The 15175-nt window shown below is 37.2% G+C and overlaps 4 non-coding genes across 4 annotated transcripts; all 4 read left to right on the top strand.

Moving 5' to 3' along the window:
* Nucleotides 1-6447: 6447 nt before the first annotated feature.
* On the top strand, nucleotides 6448-6519 carry Trnae-uuc (transfer RNA glutamic acid (anticodon UUC)). Its single transcript has one exon. It is a non-coding gene; the product is annotated as a tRNA-Glu (tRNA).
* A 388-nt stretch (nucleotides 6520-6907) lies between these two features.
* On the top strand, nucleotides 6908-6979 carry Trnae-cuc (transfer RNA glutamic acid (anticodon CUC)). The gene has a single exon. It is a non-coding gene; the product is annotated as a tRNA-Glu (tRNA).
* A 504-nt stretch (nucleotides 6980-7483) lies between these two features.
* Trnae-uuc (transfer RNA glutamic acid (anticodon UUC)) lies at nucleotides 7484-7555 on the top strand. Its single transcript has one exon. It is a non-coding gene; the product is annotated as a tRNA-Glu (tRNA).
* Nucleotides 7556-11575: 4020 nt separating this feature from the next.
* On the top strand, nucleotides 11576-11647 carry Trnae-cuc (transfer RNA glutamic acid (anticodon CUC)). The gene has a single exon. It is a non-coding gene; the product is annotated as a tRNA-Glu (tRNA).
* Nucleotides 11648-15175: the final 3528 nt, after the last annotated feature.

Here is a 15175-nt window from a genome sequence, read left to right as displayed (position 1 = left end):
GTCAGTGCAACTCACGTGATAAGCAGTAGGTATTACTAAAGCGTGTTTGGTTCATCCCTTCCTTAGATGCACCTAATTTTTTAACCTTTTACTTTACCTGTGTTTCAGCTTCTTTTCTTTACCCTAACTGTCCAACATCGTTAACAATTACCTATTAATGCCACTGTAGTTTTTCTCCTAGTTCCCCCATTGTACTTAACTATTATTTTCTGACACTCTTTATCTTGCTGTCCAGCCACTCTAACTTCCTCTTCTTACTGTCTTAATGCTAACTGGTCGAAAGTGCCCCGTTGCTTAGCTTACCAGCCTGAATTTGATCAAATCAACTTCATAAAACGAAGCAAAATCCTGATCCGAAAATAAAAAAAAAGGAAAATAAAAAAAGATGAAGGATAGCCCTTAATCACTTTATGTACAACAGAGGTTTTGGGGTTATGGCTGCGAAAGATTAAGGAGCGATTTGATAAATGATCCATTTCAGGATTACGGCGGATCAGGGTTGGGGGAAAAGGGAGCGGGGAGTTTAATGACCTAAAAAGTATCACTTAATTTATCTGGCTCAGGTGGGCGTAACAATGTGGCTGCGCTTTCCTTCTTTTCTCGTTCTTTTTTCCACCGTGTGAGAAAATCAACGCTTTAGCAGTTTTCTTATAATAATGAGGTAGCATTTTTTATCTCCTTCATAACTTAAGAGGAAAACGCTTTACTTGCAACGCTATAGCTGTTTGAGTTTTCCTCGATTATTTTTATGTATAGGAAAGAAAAATGGGAGTAAATTGCTTAGTTTAGACTTATTTCCCGTTTGTTAAAGTATGGGTTGACATTTGATAATTTTTTTAATGCCAAAGAAATTTAACAGTAGTATTACGGTATGTCTGGTTTTGTCTGGCAATGTATTTCCTCTCTGCTTACTTAACATAGCAATTTTAAACAGTTTATCTACCTTTCTATTTGGTTTGTCTTTGACATGATAAAAACCATAAAACAACCTTGTTATTTCTGTGTTGTATTTAAACATACTAAAAAAGATAGTATTATTCTTAACTTATGATGTTAGAGAAAGCAATGGTTTTTCTTTGAAAGTAAAGATATTCGTTGACTTGTTTCTAATCACGCCAATCTCTCAGAACATCATTTATTGCCCAGTGATAATAATTCGCAGACATCCTTATATCGTATGTTGTTTTACGAGGAGTAAATGAAAACGAATTTTTAAATGTTTTTATTCTTTTACTTTAAATAAGAGTTAAGTGACAGTAATATTCATTTAGCTCCCGTGAAGGCTTGAACTTTCATCTAAGTTACGTGATGTTCACTCCGCGTTGCCGTCAGTGCTACGTACGAGTGAAAGCTTCGTTCCTCCCTTTCCGAAAACCGTGCCAACTGAGTGCCTACCGGCTGCCAGACGTTTAGCATACTTTCATAGAAAACTCTCTCAGGCCAGAGAGGTGGAATTTAAGTCACCTAATTACGTAATATTATAAGTCAGAAAATATTCATATAATTGGCGATTGATTATGGGAAACCGATAAGTGAAATTTTTTTTTTTATTATTTTCCCCACTCTCACACGCCGTAATAGAAGTAATTTTAGTCCCGTCCTTACGTATGTATGTACGTGAGAAGAATGTTTATCTAGCCGATGATGATATTTGCAGGAAGGAAATAATTGAAGAAAATAGTATTTCACTTGCAGGATCGAGTTAACTTTCGAACAATGCACGTAACTATGCACAGAAATCGTACGATATCGTTTTGTATAAAAGTTTGATTAATGCTATCAGCAGGTAAGCGCATGATCTCCGAACTTGAGAACGTGAATAAGATTGGAATTAAATAATCTCAAAGCAGTTATGGTTTTTGCCAGTAAATCTAGTTGATGCTGTCATATTTTTTCAATCATAATCAGTCCTTACAATACCCTAATGTAAAATGCATAAAACTATGGAACGTATCTTTTCATAAATTTTTCCCAATAGTCATGGGTAGAAGCCTCACTTATGAGACCTTTTTCAAAACATACTGCTCTTTTATATGCGGTTTTATGGGAGATGGGGTAAGCTTCAACGGTTTCACTAGTCTTGTGAAGTATAAAAATGCTTGGTCAATAGTGTAAATATTAAAAGCTACATATATAAGTTAGGTTAACGCCATTTGAAGTGATTTTAGGGTAAATTCAGAGAGAACATATCAAACGCCATTATGCATCATCCGGTTGTGAAACGAATGAAGTATAACTGTTCAATTTCACCACATTCAAGCACGCGCGTCTTTAGATGAGTAAGGGCAATGTCCAAAAATAATTCTTAAGTTACTCATGGCATCTATTTCGTCACCCCTAGACGCTGCACCTTTTTCAACAGAACTCCCGAGAACAGAGAAACTCATCTTGCGCACACTTGTGTTTTTTTATTGAGCTTTGGAACTTACGTATCTTATAAGTTTCGATCCTGCTAATGAAATCATAAAACGGCAAGTCTAGTTAAAAATTCTAAAAGTGATTTCAGAAATATGCAGTGTGTATTTCGTTCATTTCAGTACTCGAAGGAAACAAAATGACCCCACAAATAAACACAGATAATTTCTAATGCTGTGAGTAAAATATATAGAATGTGATTTTTTAAATGCGAAGAATGACATTCCAAATAAATAAATAAAAATTATGATTAAATGTGATAAAAACAAAACTTATTTTCATCCAAAAAGTGGTACACAGGGTACGGATCACGCTGGACGGTGAGTAACAACAACCATTAGAAGAGAGAGAGCGAGAGAGAGAGAGAGAGAGAGAGAGAGAGAGAGAGAGAGAGAGAGAGAGAGAGAGAGAGAGAGAGTGAGTATGGGGACCATTTTTGCAGAAGACACGTACGGAATAATGATTTTGCTTGAAAAATAACTTTCATTAGAGGGCTATCACGAACGGTTGGGAATTACTGTCGATGTGAGAAAGAAAATACTTTGTCATATTATTTTACAGTTACTTAATACTAATTAGTAAATTAGCTTTATGTTTACCAACACATTAGTTTTCATCTTCATACCCTAAATAAATTAGTATGCCTCATTATTTATCGTTTCATTGCAAAGCACAAATTAATGGCTTAAAAATGCATGCAAATTGCGAACCATTATGCAATCGACATAAATACACCTTTATGGATTATTGTAGTTAATTTTAAGAATTATCTACTTGTAAGATCATTACATTGAAATCAGTTGATGTTGCGCACTTGTAATGGTGCTATCAGTATCAGAGGAAATTTTTTTAGAAAACTGATATCTAATGAAAATGAAAGTAGATGATAGATACGAGACCTTTTAATACATAATGTTATTTGGTCATATGATACCTTATAGTAAGTAATCTTATGTGGTCTAATGGCTAGGATACCTGGCTTTCAACCAGGAGGTCCGGGTTTGATTCCCGGCATCGGAACACATTTTCTGCATGATTAACATTTCATGAAGTAAAAGCATAGGTGCTGGAGATTTGTACTCATGGTCTAATCAGTCGCTGGTGCTTGGAATCGTTGTCTTTCACACAAGTGATCCGAGTTCTTTGTCAGACATGGAATGACTGCAGGAATGATTACTGCACCCATTAAGTTCCTTATGGTTTAGTGGCCAATGATATCTGACTTACTCTCTAGAAGTGTATGTTTGAAGCAATTTATTTTCTTCAGATGAAGGCTTTTGCTGCTGTGCATGACCCTGGATGCATAGGCATGAATGTAGGAATAGGAAAGTTATTTCATGAGATATTTGTACCTGAAGAAGCAAAGGATTTCGTTATACTCGTAAGCGACATGAACTATATAAGGAATCAGTCTTATGTAGTCTAGCGGTTAGGATACCTGGCTTTCACCAAAGGGGTCCGTGTTCGATTCGCGTCATATGAATGTGTTTTATGAGAGATTAACATCTAATGAAACACAAAGCATACTCATTAGTGGTTTCTATTTGCAATCTAATCAGTCGCTAGTGATTAAAATCCTTGGCTTTCACCCAAGTGATCTGGGTACTTCAGCAGATGTGCATTGGTAGCAGGAACGGTTTCTGCACCTCAGTCCCATTTGATCATGTGGTTTATAATTTTGGGCTTTCACTCGGGAATCTTATGTTTTAGATCTATCAGCAATAAGAAACCATTTTTTATTGAAGGTGGACTGGGTTAATGTATGTTACCCTGTATACATAGTAGGCATGACTCCTGTGATGGGAAAATTATTTTCTTGAGATTTTCATACCTAAGGAAGCAAATGATTTGTTTATAAATGACACCAGTTTGAAATCGATACAATTACATGTGGAGTAGTGGCTACGCAACCAGGCTTTCACCTAGGATGTCCAGGACTCCAGATTTGACTGCAGGAAGAGGAATATATTTTCTGAGATTAATATCTAATTAAGCAGAAAGCATATGGTTAAAGATATGTATTAATTGTTGGAATTGTTGGCTTTTACTCAAGAGATCTGGGTTCTTTAACAGTCAAAGAATGATTGTAGGAATGATTCCTGCATCCTTTCAGTCCTGGATTCAATGGCCAATGATCTCTGACTTTCACTCGAGAATTATAGGTTTGAATTCTAGGTGTAGAAAGAAACAAAAAAATTGTCCAGACAGGGCTTTGCTAATATAAGTTACCCTGGATGCATAGGCACAACTCACGTATAGGAAAATTATTTCTGAAATTTTTAGATCTAAAGAAGCAAGGGATTTGTTTTTAAATGACATGACTTACACTATGCTGCAATCCTATATGGTCTACTGGCTAGGATACCTGGCTTTCACCCAAGGGGTCCGGGTTCGATTCCCGGCAAAGGAATGTGTTTCCTGAAGGATTAAAGTCTAGAGAAGTAGAAAGCAGATATGCTAAAAATTTGTGTTCATGGGTGAAATCATTGGCTCAAACCCAAGAGATCTGGGTTCTATGACAAACTTGGAATGATTGTAGAAATGATTTCTGCACCCCTCAATACTGGGTGGTTTTGTGGCCATGAATTTCTGAATTTCACTCAAGAATTTTAGGCTTGATTTCTGGCCAAAATAAGGATAATTTTTTTTCAGATGAAGGCCTTTGCTAACATCTGTTACCCCAGATGCACAGGTATGACTCTTGGTATGGAAAAATTATATTTTGATCATTTTCATACCTAATGAAGCATGGGATTTGTTTATAAATGACCTAAATTAGCTAATTAATCAGCCCTATGTGGTCTAGTGGCTAGGATACCTGGCTCTCACCCAGGAGGTCCGGGATCAATTCCCCGCATAAGCACATGTTTTCTGTGAGATTGATATTTAACGAAGTAAAAAGCACAAGCGCTAGAGATTTGTATTCATGGTCTAATAAGTTCCTGGTGGTTGTAATCGTTGCCTTGCAATCAAGGGATCCAAATTCTTTGACAGTCATGAAATAATTGCAGGAATGATTCCTGTGCCCGTTCAGTCCTGTATAGTTTAGTGACAGTTGATTTCTGGCTTTCACTCAAGAATTGTTGGTTTGAAGCAATTTCTTTTCTTCAGATGGATGGATAGGCATGACTGCAGTAATATGAAAGTTATTATATGAGACTTTTATTCCTTAAGAAGCAAAGGATTTGTTTATAAATGTCACGAATTATGTCAAATCAGTTTCTGTTTATAATCTAATCAGTCTTTAGTGGTTAAAAATCCTTAGCTTTCACCCAAGTGATCTGGGTACTTATGCAGATGTGCAATGGTAGGAGGAACGGTTTCTGTACCTAATCAGTCCCAGTTGATCTTGTGGTTTATAATTTTGGGCTTTCACTCGGGAATCTTATGTTTTAAGTCTATCAACAATAAGAAATAATTTTTTATTCAAGATGGACTGGGATAATGTATGTTACCCTGCATCCATAGTAGGCATAACCCCTGTGGTGGGAAAATTATTTTCTAGAGATTTCCATACCTAAGGAAGCAAAGGATTTGTTTATAAATGATATCAATTAAAAATCGATACAATTACATGTGGTTTAGTGGCTACGCCACCAGGCTTTCAACCAGGAGGTCCAGGACTCCAGATTTGATTGCAGGAAGAGGAATATATTTTCTGAGATTAATATCTAATAAAGTAGAAAGCATATGGTTAAAGATATGGATTAATGGTTGGAATTGTTGGATTTCACTTAAGAGATCTGGGTTCTCAAACAGTCAAAGAATGATTGTAGAAATTCCTGCACCCGTTCAGTCCCAGATACTTCTATGGCCAATGATCTCTGACTTTCACTGGGGAATTATAGGTTTGAATTTTAGGTGTAGGAGGAAGCAAAAAAAAATTTTTTCCAGACGACGGGCTTGGCTAATATAATTTACCCTGGACGCATAGGCACTACTCCTGGTATGGGAAAATTATTTTCTGAGATTTTTAGATCTAAAGAAGCAAGGGATTTGTTTTTAAATGACATAAATTCCAGTATATTTTAATCCTATGTGGTCTAGTGGCTAGGATACCTGGCTTTCACCCAGGAGGTCCAGGTTCGATTCTCGGCATAGGAATGTATTTTCTGAGATTATTTACATATAATGAAGTATAAAATATATTATATGCTAGAGATTTGTATTCATGGGTGGAAACATTGGCTCAAACCCAAGAGATCTGGGTTCTATGACAATCTTGGAATGACTGCAGAAATGATTTCTACACCCCTTCAATACTGGGTGGTTTTGTAGCCATGAATATCTGGATTTCACTCAAGAATTTTAGGCTTGATTTCTAGTCATAGAAAGGATAATTTTTATTTCAGATGAAGGCCTTTGCTAACATTTGTTACCACAGATGCACAGGCATGATTCCTGGAATGGAAAAAATTATATTTTGATAATTTCTATACCTAATGAAGCAAGGGATTTGTTTATAAATGGCCTAAATTAGTTCATTAATCAGTCCTATGTGGTCTAGTGGCTAGGATACCTGGCTCTCACCCAGGAGGTCCGGGTTCGATTCCCGGCATAGGAACATCTTTTCTGTGAGATTGGTATTTAATGAAGTAAAAACCACAAGCGCTAGAGATTTGTAATCATGGTCTAATAAGTCACTTGGGGTTGTAATCATTGCATTATAATCAAGAGATCCAAGTTCTTTGGCAGTCATGGAATAATTGCAGGAATGATTCCTGTGCCTGTTCAGTCCCGTATAGTTTAGTAGCCATTGACCTCTGGCTTTCACTCAAGAATTGTAGGTTTGGAGCAATTTCTTTTCTTCAGATGAAGGCCTTCGCAAATGTACGGATCCTTCTATGGCCAATGATCTCTAACTTTCACTCGAGAATAATAGGTTTCAGTTTTAGGTGTAGGAAGAAGCAAATTTTTTTTTTTTTTTCAGATGACTAGCTTAGCTAACATGAGTTACCCTGGACGCATAGGCACTACTCCTGGTATGGGAAAATTATTTTCTGAGATTTTTAGATCTAAAGAAGCAAGGGATTTGTTTTTAAATGACATAAATTCCAGTATATTTTAATCCTATGTGGTCTAGTGGCTAGGATACCTGGCTTTCACCCAGGAGGTCCGGGTTCGATTCCCGGCATAGGAATGTGTTTTCTGAGGGATTAAAGTCTAATGAAGTAGAAAGCAGATATGCTAGATATTTGTACTCATGGGTGAAATCATTGGCTCACACCCAAGAGATCAGGTCTCTTTGACAGACTTGGAATAATTGTAAAAATCATTTCTGCACCCGTTCAATCCTAAATTTCACTCAAGAACTTTAGGCTTGATTTCTAGCCAAAATAAGGATAATTTTTTTTTTTCAGGTGAAGGTCTTTGCTAACATCTGTTACCCAAGATGCACAAGCATGACTCCTGGAATGGTAAAATTATATTCATATATTTTCTATACCTAATGAAGCAAGCAAGTCCTATGTGGTCTAGTGGCTAGGATACCTGGCTCTCACCCAGGAGGTCCGGGTTTGATTCTCGGCAAAGGAACATGTTTTCGGTGAGATTGATATTTAACAAAGTAAAAAGCACAAGTGATAGAGATTTGTATTCATGGTCTACTTAGTCCCTGGTGGTTATAATCGTTGGCTTTCAATCAAGAGATCTAAGTTCTTTGACAGTCATGGAATAATTGCATGAATGATTCTTGTGCCCGTTCAGTCCTGTATGGTTTAGTTGACAGTGATATCTGGCTTTCACTCAAGAATTATAGGTTTGAATCAATATCTTTTCTTCAGAAAAAGGCCTTTACTACTATACGTTAACATGGATGTATAGGCATGTCTGCAGAAACAGGTAAGTTATTATATGAGATTTTTATTCCTTATGAAGCAAAGGATTTGCTTAGAAACGACATGAATTATATGTCAAGTCAATCATATGTGGTCTAGTGGCTAGTATACCTGGCTTTCACCCAGGAGGTCATGTTCGATTCCCAGCATAGGAATGTGTATTATGAGAGATTTATATCAAATGAAACACAAGGCATACTCACTATCAGTTTCTGTTTATAATCTAATCAGTCTCTAGTGGTTGAAAATCCTTGGCTTTCACCAAAGTGATCTGGGTACTTCAGCAGATATGCAGTGGTAGCAGGAATGGTTTCTGCACCTAATCAGTCCAAGTTGATCTTGAGGTTTATAATTTTGGGCCTTCACTCGGGACTCTTATGTTTTACATCTATCAGCGATAAGAAACTATTATTCAAGAAGGACTGGGCTGATGTATGTTACCCTGGATCCATAGTAGGCATGACTCCTGTGATGGGAACATTATTTTCTTGAGATTTTATACCTAAGGAAGCAAAGGATTTGTTTATAAATTACATCAATTAAAAATCGATACAATTACATGTGGTTTAGTGGCTACGCCACCAGGCTTTCAACCTGGAGGTCCAGGACTCCAGATTTGATTACAGATTGAGGAATATATTTTATGAGATTAATATCTAATATAGAACAAAGCATATTGTTAAAGATATGTATTAATGGTTGGAATTGTTGGCTTTCACTCAAGAGATCTGGGTTCTTTAAAAGTCAAAGAATAATTGTATGAATGATTCCTGCACCTGTTCAGTCCCGAATGGTTTTATGACTAATGATCTCTGACTTTCACTCGAGAATTATAGGTTTGAATTTTAGGTGTAGGAAGAAGCAAAAAAATTTGTTTTTCCAGATGATGGGATTGGCTAATATAAGTTACCCTGGACGCATAGACACAACTCCTGGTATGGGAAAATTATTTTCTGAGATTTTTAAAACTAAAGAAGCAAGGGATTTGTTTTTAAATGACATAAATTGCAAATTGACTCAATCCTATGTGGTCTAGTGGCTAGGATATCTGGCTTTCACCAGGAAGGTGAGGATTCGATTCCCGGCATAGGAATGTGTTTTCTGAGGTATTAAAGTCTATTGAAGTAGAAAGCAGCTATGCTAGAGATTTGTATTAATGGGTAGAAACATTGGCTCAAACCCAAGAGATCTGGGTTCTTTGACAAACTTGGAATGATTGTAGAAATGATTTCTGCACCCCTTCAATACTGGGTGGTTTTGTGGCCATGAATTTCTGAATTTCACTCAAGAATTTTAGGCTTGATTTCTAGCCAAAATAAGGATAATTTTTTTTCAGATGAAGGCCTTTGCTAACATATGTTACCCCAGATGTACAGGCATGACTCCTGGAATGGGAAAATTATATTTTGATCATTTCTATGCCTAATGAAGCAAGGGATTTGTTTATAAATTAACTAAATTATTCAATTAAACAGTCCTATGTGGTCTAGTGGCTAGGATACCTGGCTCTCACCCAGGAGGTCCGGGTTTGATTCTCGGCAAAGGAACATGTTTTCGGTGAGATTGATATTTAACAAAGTAAAAAGCACAAGTGATAGAGATTTGTATTCATGGTCTACTTAGTCCCTGGTGGTTATAATCGTTGGCTTTCAATCAAGAGATCTAAGTTCTTTGACAGTCATGGAATAATTGCATGAATGATTCTTGTGCCCGTTCAGTCCTGTATGGTTTAGTTGACAGTGATATCTGGCTTTCACTCAAGAATTATAGGTTTGAATCAATATCTTTTCTTCAGAAAAAGGCCTTTACTACTATACGTTAACATGGATGTATAGGCATGTCTGCAGAAACAGGTAAGTTATTATATGAGATTTTTATTCCTTATGAAGCAAAGGATTTGCTTAGAAACGACATGAATTATATGTCAAGTCAATCATATGTGGTCTAGTGGCTAGTATACCTGGCTTTCACCCAGGAGGTCATGTTCGATTCCCAGCATAGGAATGTGTATTATGAGAGATTTATATCAAATGAAACACAAGGCATACTCACTATCAGTTTCTGTTTATAATCTAATCAGTCTCTAGTGGTTAAAATCCTTGGCTTTCACCAAAGTGATCTGGGTACTTCAGCAGATATGCAGTGGTAGCAGGAATGGTTTCTGCACCTAATCAGTCCAAGTTGATCTTGAGGTTTATAATTTTGGGCCTTCACTCGGGACTCTTATGTTTTACATCTATCAGCGATAAGAAACTATTATTCAAGAAGGACTGGGCTGATGTATGTTACCCTGGATCCATAGTAGGCATGACTCCTGTGATGGGAACATTATTTTCTTGAGATTTTATACCTAAGGAAGCAAAGGATTTGTTTATAAATTACATCAATTAAAAATCGATACAATTACATGTGGTTTAGTGGCTACGCCACCAGGCTTTCAACCTGGAGGTCCAGGACTCCAGATTTGATTACAGATTGAGGAATATATTTTATGAGATTAATATCTAATATAGAACAAAGCATATTGTTAAAGATATGTATTAATGGTTGGAATTGTTGGCTTTCACTCAAGAGATCTGGGTTCTTTAAAAGTCAAAGAATAATTGTATGAATGATTCCTGCACCTGTTCAGTCCCGAATGGTTTTATGACTAATGATCTCTGACTTTCACTCGAGAATTATAGGTTTGAATTTTAGGTGTAGGAAGAAGCAAAAAAATTTGTTTTTCCAGATGATGGGATTGGCTAATATAAGTTACCCTGGACGCATAGACACAACTCCTGGTATGGGAAAATTATTTTCTGAGATTTTTAAAACTAAAGAAGCAAGGGATTTGTTTTTAAATGACATAAATTGCAAATTGACTCAATCCTATGTGGTCTAGTGGCTAGGATATCTGGCTTTCACCAGGAAGGTGAGGATTCGATTCCCGGCATAGGAATGTGTTTTCTGAGGTATTAAAGTCTATTGAAGTAGAAAGCAGCTATGCTAGAGATTTGTATTAATGGGTAGAAACATTGGCTCAAACCCAAGAGATCTGGGTTCTTTGACAAACTTGGAATGATTGTAGAAATGATTTCTGCACCCCTTCAATACTGGGTGGTTTTGTGGCCATGAATTTCTGAATTTCACTCAAGAATTTTAGGCTTGATTTCTAGCCAAAATAAGGATAATTTTTTTTCAGATGAAGGCCTTTGCTAACATATGTTACCCCAGATGTACAGGCATGACTCCTGGAATGGGAAAATTATATTTTGATCATTTCTATGCCTAATGAAGCAAGGGATTTGTTTATAAATTAACTAAATTATTCAATTAAACAGTCCTATGTGGTCTAGTGGCTAGGATACCTGGTTCTCACCCAGGAGGTCCGGGTTCGATTCCCGGCATAGGAATAAGTTTTGTGTGAGACTGATATTTAACGAAGTAAAAAGCACAAGCGCTAGAGATTTGTATTCATGGTCTAATAAGTCCCTGGTGGTTGTAATCGTTGCCTTGCAATTAAGAGTTCCATGTTCTGTGACAATCATAGAATAATTGCAGGAATGATTCCTGCGCCCGTTCAGTCCTGTATGGTTTAGTAGACAGTTATATCTGGCTTTCAATCAAGAATTGTAGGTTTGAAGCAATATATTTTCTTCAGAAATAGGCCTTTGCTACTATACGTTAACGTGGATGTATAGGCATGACCGCAAGAATAAAAAAATTATTTTATGAGATTTTTATTCCCTAAGAAGCAAAGGACTGTTTAGAAACGACATGAATTATATATCAAGTCAGTCTTATGTGGTCTAGTGGCTAGTATACATGGCTTTCACTCAGGAGGTCATGTTCGATTTCCGGCATTGGAATGTGTTTTATGAGAGATTTATATCAAATGAAACGCAAGACATACTCACAAGTAGTTTCTGTTTATAATCTAATCAGTCTTTAATGGTTGAAAATCCTTGGCTTTCACCCAGGTGATCTGGGTACTTCAGCAGATATGCAGTGGTTGCAGGAATTTTTTCTGCTTCTAATCAGTCCCAGTATATCCTGTGGTTTATAATTTTGGGCTTTCACTCGGGAATCTTATGTTTTAGATCTATCGGCAATAACAAAAAAAAAATTTTTCAAGATGAACTGATCTAATGTATGTTACCTTGGATGCATAGTAGGCATGACTCCTGTGATGGGAAAATTATTTCTTGAGATTTTCTTTTGTAAGTGTTACGGCCTCTGAGAGAGGTCCGCTTCAGGTTTGCGACTCAAAACGATGGCTTCTCAAAAGGAGAACTGCGATTGCAGATGTCTTCTTGACTCTGTATTGCAGAAAATAATGTCTATCCTTGATACTTGAAGGGTAGGAACTCCCTAAAACCTCTAGCAGAACGTCTCTTCTCTGAAGTCTCGCTCAACGTCGAAATAACTCGGTCGTCCACTCCTGAAGACGACTTGACCAGAATTCAACCAACTCTCGAGCGACTTTTCCTCTGATGCTTCGTCCTGGTTCCTTCTTCTCTTATCTCTCTCTGACAATCTCAGCTGCTGATCTCTCACTGATAATCTGATCTGCGGCTCTTACTGAGGATCTCTCTGTGTGACTAACTGATGATCTGCATTCTCCTACTTCGTCAGAAAAAGGCCTTTGCTACTATACGTTAACGTGGATGTATAGGCATGACCGCAAGAATAAAAAAATTATTTTATGAGATTTTTATTCCCTAAGAAGCAAAGGACGTTTAGAAACGACATGAATTATATATCAAGTCAGTCTTATGTGGTCTAGTGGCTAGTATACATGGCTTTCACTCAGGAGGTCATGTTCGATTTCCGGCATTGGAATGTGTTTTATGAGAGATTTATATCAAATGAAACGCAAGACATACTCACAAGTAGTTTCTGTTTATAATCTAATCAGTCTTTAATGGTTGAAAATCCTTGGCTTTCACCCAGGTGATCTGGGTACTTCAGCAGATATGCAGTGGTTGCAGGAATTTTTTCTGCTTCTAATCAGTCCCAGTATATCCTGTGGTTTATAATTTTGGGCTTTCACTCGGGAATCTTATGTTTTAGATCTATCGGCAATAACAAAAAAAAAATTTTTCAAGATGAACTGATCTAATGTATGTTACCTTGGATGCATAGTAGGCATGACTCCTGTGATGGGAAAATTATTTCTTGAGATTTTCTTTTGTAAGTGTTACGGCCTCTGAGAGAGGTCCGCTTCAGGTTTGCGACTCAAAACGATGGCTTCTCAAAAGGAGAACTGCGATTGCAGATGTCTTCTTGACTCTGTATTGCAGAAAATAATGTCTATCCTTGATACTTGAAGGGCAGGAACTCCCCAAAACCTCTAGCAGAACGTCTCTTCTCTGAAGTCTCGCTCAACGTCGAAATAACTCGGTCGTCCACTCCTGAAGACGACTTGACCAGAATTCAACCAACTCTCAAGCGACTTTTCCTCTGATGCTTCGTCCTGGTTCCTTCTTCTCTTATCTCTCTCTGACAATCTCGGCTGCTGATCTCTCACTGATAATCTGATCTGCGGCTCTTACTGAGGATCTCTCTGTGTGACTAACTGATGATCTGCATTCTCCTACTTCGTCCGTCGTATTTATACGGCATTCTTGGTGGCAGGGCCTCGTCACAGATTCCCGAGATTACGGGAACAATTTAGAAGAATCTGGACGGAATATTGCATCATATTTCACTGTGTTTCTCACGACACTTCGGCGCCTGTCAAGTTCCACAAAACTCCTGCCGATTCTAGAACCATCATGAGAACATGCACCTCCAACACGGGTGCGAAAACCTCCTTGCTGCCGAACTTCTCGAAAATGAGTTTTCCTTTCCTCTATCTTTCTTTGCTATAAAGCAATTACCGTTACACGTCCCCCCAAAAAAGAGAAAAAAATGAAATCAACTGATTTGATGTTTTTCCAAAGAGAAACAAGAATTAAACTGCAGGGGAACAATTCTGCATAAAGCTTTAATACTTCTCATTCATTCAACCACTCGTGCCAAAATAGAAAACGGTCATTAGGCTACTCATTCTGAAAACTAGAGACTATTATCTATCACATTATTCTTTCCTCTTACTTTTTCCGTTTTCTGAACTCTGATTAAAACTTTGAAATACTAAAACACCTCTTGTGTTTTTCTCAAAACTAATTTCTCTCAGTAACTAATTTCTCTCAAAACTAATTTCTCTCACATAGAACACTGGCGGTGGCCATGGTACTGGGCGTTCTTTATAGTTCTGAAACAAATTTACATTCATTGACTTTGCTCTACTCTTACCCATATTAATTCTATAATGTATATTTCCCCTCTCCTCTAACTCCAAAAAATGACCTTCGAACTTATAAGGTAAAGAGGGATTTTCCTTCTGGACTGGTACTAAAACTTTATCTCGTACACACAAACTTCTTTCTTTTGCTCTAAGATCATGTTTCCCTTTAGTTTCCCGTTGCCTTCCTCTCGCGTTCTCTTTCGCTAAGTGCCAAGCGCTTCGGTTCTCCTCCGCTAGTTGCCAAACATCTCTTAAATTGTTTTTATAATACTCTAGATTAGTTATGCAATCTTCTCTACCCTTACTTACAGATAAAGGTCCGACCATATCGATACCTACATCCTCAAAAGATTCGCCTACTGAAGGAATATTACACAACAGAACTCTGGGAATTACTTGATTCAGAATCGGTTTCCTGGCAATTTGATATTTATGACAGCTTAAAACATACCTCTTCACGTCACTTCTCATTTTAGGCCAAAAGTATGCCCTACTAATTCACTTGAAAGTTTTATTTACTCCTAAATGTCCTTGCTCATCATGTGCTAACTTCAAAACTAATTCACGAAGCTTCCTAGGAACCACTAATTGTTCGGTGATTTCCCCTTTACTACCTGACTTAGGGCTAACATAACGACACAAAACCTTG

This window comes from Macrobrachium nipponense, chromosome 11 (genome assembly GCF_015104395.2).
Source record: "Macrobrachium nipponense isolate FS-2020 chromosome 11, ASM1510439v2, whole genome shotgun sequence".
NCBI lineage: Eukaryota > Metazoa > Arthropoda > Malacostraca > Decapoda > Palaemonidae > Macrobrachium > Macrobrachium nipponense.
Note: the sequence above shows the minus strand (reverse complement) of the source record. Positions and strands in the feature narration are given on the sequence as shown.